General features: G+C 36.7%; 1 non-coding gene across 1 annotated transcript; it reads right to left on the bottom strand.

Moving 5' to 3' along the window:
* Nucleotides 1-1,484: 1,484 nt before the first annotated feature.
* On the bottom strand, nt 1,485-1,591 carry LOC113778934. The gene has a single exon (XR_003469399.1). It is a non-coding gene; the product is annotated as a small nucleolar RNA R71 (small nucleolar RNA).
* Nucleotides 1,592-3,740: the final 2,149 nt, after the last annotated feature.

Genomic DNA, 3,740 nt, shown 5'->3' with positions numbered 1-3,740 from the left:
TTTATTCCTCTTGTATTTGTAATTCATGATGATTTACATTAATGAAGTTATGAGTGTTTTATCATTAATGAGTAGCTAATTTTCTTTATCTAGGGAGTAGATGACACTTATGGCCAAATGATATGAAGTGATTGTTATTCATTCTTGTTATGTCTTGTATTAACTTATCTACTTGTGTATGTTGGATTACTTGTTGTTGCTTGATCACCAATAGCAGGTTTATAGTTATTTTTATTCATTGAGAAATGGTAAAAATAATGGAATGACACAAGTAGAACTTGAGTTGTATATTCATGAGAATAGAAATACGTTCAAGTGGATGAAATCTGCATTTCATGTGTGAATAAGAACAGATTTAGTATTTACCAAGAGATTAGGACAAACTAATCTGTTTTAACCCATTATTATCATGAGAATGTGATTTTGGTATTTCTGGAAATGAATCCTTGGTTAAACAAGAGCAGTAACAAGTGTTGAATTAATTCATTTTAGATCTTTTGTGTCATAAGTGGAATCTACATCCCTAGATCTTAATATTTAGTGAATTCTACTCCCCTTGAGATATTGCATTTATCTATTTAAGAATTTTTGTAGTTGAATTAAAATCTGAAGTTTCTGCTCAAATTAATTGTGAGTCTAAATAATAGAGTAAATTAGTATCTAATAATTGTTTTAAATTGCTCCTCGTGGGATCGACCCGATACACATCTCGTACTACAATTGCGACCTGTATACTTGCAGTCCAACGGGTGTAAATTCGGAATTAAACTTGCACTTAAAGTAAAAACCCGTCAAGTTTTTGGCGCCGTTGCCGGGGAGCGGCAATATTAGAGCCTAATCATCTTTATTAATTTAGACAGTATTATTTTTTTTATATTTAATCTTATTTTGTAATCAGTTTTTGACAATTGAAGTTGCATAATATCCCTTATTTCTGTTTGTAGTGTATGCACCGGGAGTCCCGAGAAGTCGTACCTGTCGATCCAGAAATTGAGAGGACACTACGTAGACAAAGGAGGCACACACCACAGCAAGAGAAACACGAGATTTGGCAACCGATAGAGGAAATTTTGATAGAACTACCATTTGAAGAAGAAATGGCTGAAAATGAAGCAAATAGGCGAGTTCTACGAGATTTTGCTCTACCGGGAACACAAGGATCTCAAACAAGCATAGTAAGGCCTACGGTAAATGCTAACAACTTTGAGATTAAACCATCACTTATCCAAATGGTTCAACAATCTCAATTTGGAGGTAATGCAGTAGAAGATCCTAATACACACTTAGCTACATTCTTGGAAATTTGTGATACAATTAAAATGAATGGAGTTAGTGATGATGCTATAAGACTAAGGTTGTTCCCATTTTCATTGAGAGATAAGGCCAAACTTTGGCTACACTCTCATGCTCCTAATACTTTCACTGGATGGGATGAACTATCAAGAGCATTCTTAAATAAGTATTTTCCACCAGGTAAGACTGCTAAGTTAAGAATGGATATCACTAGTTTTAGTCAAATGGAAGGAGAATCATTATATGAAGCATGGGAAAGGTTTAGAGATTTGTTACGGAAATGTCCACACCATGGACTACCCGAATGGCTGATTATACAAACCTTTTATAATGGTTTATCTTTCTCCACTAAAACTATTATTGATGCAGCCGCAGGTGGAGCTTTAATGGGTAAATCACCCCAAGAAGCTCAGAATTTGATAGAAGAAATGGCCGCAAATAACTACCAATGGGCCAATGAAAGAGGTAATACGAGACGTCACGCAGGTATGATAGAAATGGACACTCTCAATATGCTGAGTGCTCAAATGAATAATGTGATGAAGTTATTGAGTAGACAAGGTGGAGTTAGCCCAAGTTCATCTAATGCTCACGTAGCTTGTTGTTCTTTCTGTGGAGGTGAACATGATATTAATGAGTGTGTTGATTCTGAGCAGGTACAATTTGTCAATAATTACAACCGAAATGCTCCAAATAATCCCTACTCGAATACTTACAATCCGGGGTGGAAAAATCATCCAAACTTTGGATGGAAAGATCAAGGCAATCAACAAAGGCCAACCAATCCGCCGGGATTTCAACCAAGGCAACCACAGGCTGAAACTAAACCAAGTTGGGAGATCGCGGTGGAAAAACTTGCTAAGGTGACTTCGGATAGATTTGAGCGAGTTGAGGGGCGGTTGGACCAATTAGCTGGGATGTACAGAAACTTGGAGGTTCAAATTGGTCAAATTGCCAATGTGATCAACAATAGAAACCCTGGTGAATTACCAAGTAAAATCGAAGTGAATCCGAGAGAGCATGTCAATGCAATCATTCTTAGAAGCGGTAAAACGGTTGAGGGATTCGATTTTGAAAATTCAGGTGGTGAAAAAGACAAGAAGCAAGCAATTGAAGGGGAGCAAGAAAGTCAAAATGATCATGTTATCATTGATATTGATGCACTTCATCCCAAATTAAATTCTAATGTGATACCTTTTCCTCACAGGTTGAAGAAAGATGGACAGGATCGGGAGTTTGAAAAGTTCTTCAAAATGTTTAAACAATTGCACATTAACATTCCTTTCATTGATGCTATAACACAGATTCCCTCTTATGCACGTTTCTTGAAAGACATCATGTCAAAGAAGAGGAAAATTGTAGATAATGAGATGATAGCATTAACGGAAGAGTGTAGTGCATTGATTAAGAATAAACTCCCTCCTAAATTGAAAGATCCGGGAAGTTTTTCTATTCCTTGCACTATTGGTCAATTGCATTTTTCTAATGCTTTATGTGATTTAGGTGCAAGTGTGTCACTTATGCCGTTATCGGTTGCCCGGAGATTGGGACTTCAAGAGCTAAAAGCTACCAATATTACATTGCAATTGGCGGATCGGTCAATCACACGTCCCATGGGTATTTTGGAAAATGTGCTCATAAAGGTAAGACAATCTATAATACCTGTGGATTTTGTTGTCTTAGATATTGAAGAAGATGTGAGAATGCCAATTATTCTAGGACGACCGTTTTTAGCCACTGCACGAACTATAATTGATGTAGAAAAAGGTAAGCTTATATTACGGGTTAATGGTGAGGAATTGGAATTCAATTTGGATAATAAAGAAGGGAATATAGAGCCTACTGCTCTTGTTTCTAATATGCCATATGATGAAAAGGTTAACCAAGAAAGGACCGAAGAAGTTAAATTTATAAATGTCCTTGGTACTAACTTTCATGGTATAGGAACAAAGGAGGAGAAGATAAGGATGGAAGTTGGCTTAATAAATTCTCCATTCCATGAAGAAAATGGTGAAAAGTTGAGCCAAATCAGAAAAGACAAGCAAAATCCACTCCAAGGTGAAGTTGAGCCTCTCTATGACAAGTCTAATATCCCTCCTTGGCATTTGAGGAAATTGGACTATGAAGATCAATGCATGGTTCACCACATGGTGGATTGGCTCGGGAGTTTCGACCCATGGGGAGAAAATCTCTCTCTAATGCTCTAAAGTGATTCAACTTTTTCAGTCGAGCCAACGACTATAAACAAAAGCGCTAATTGGGAGGCAACCCAATATTTAGGTTATATTTGTTAACTTGGTGTGATTTTGTGGTTTGAATCAATGTTTTAGCTAAATTGTTGTTTTTGTAATGTAGGGTTGGCAATTGAAGGCAAGGATGACCAATTGAGTACAAAAAAGGCGAACTTTGATCAAACAACTCAACCCCTCGATTTGCGTTAAAGGTGT

This window comes from Coffea eugenioides, chromosome 7 (assembly GCF_003713205.1).
Source record: "Coffea eugenioides isolate CCC68of chromosome 7, Ceug_1.0, whole genome shotgun sequence".
In the NCBI taxonomy this organism is placed as follows: Eukaryota; Viridiplantae; Streptophyta; class Magnoliopsida; order Gentianales; family Rubiaceae; genus Coffea; species Coffea eugenioides.
Note: the sequence above shows the minus strand (reverse complement) of the source record. Positions and strands in the feature narration are given on the sequence as shown.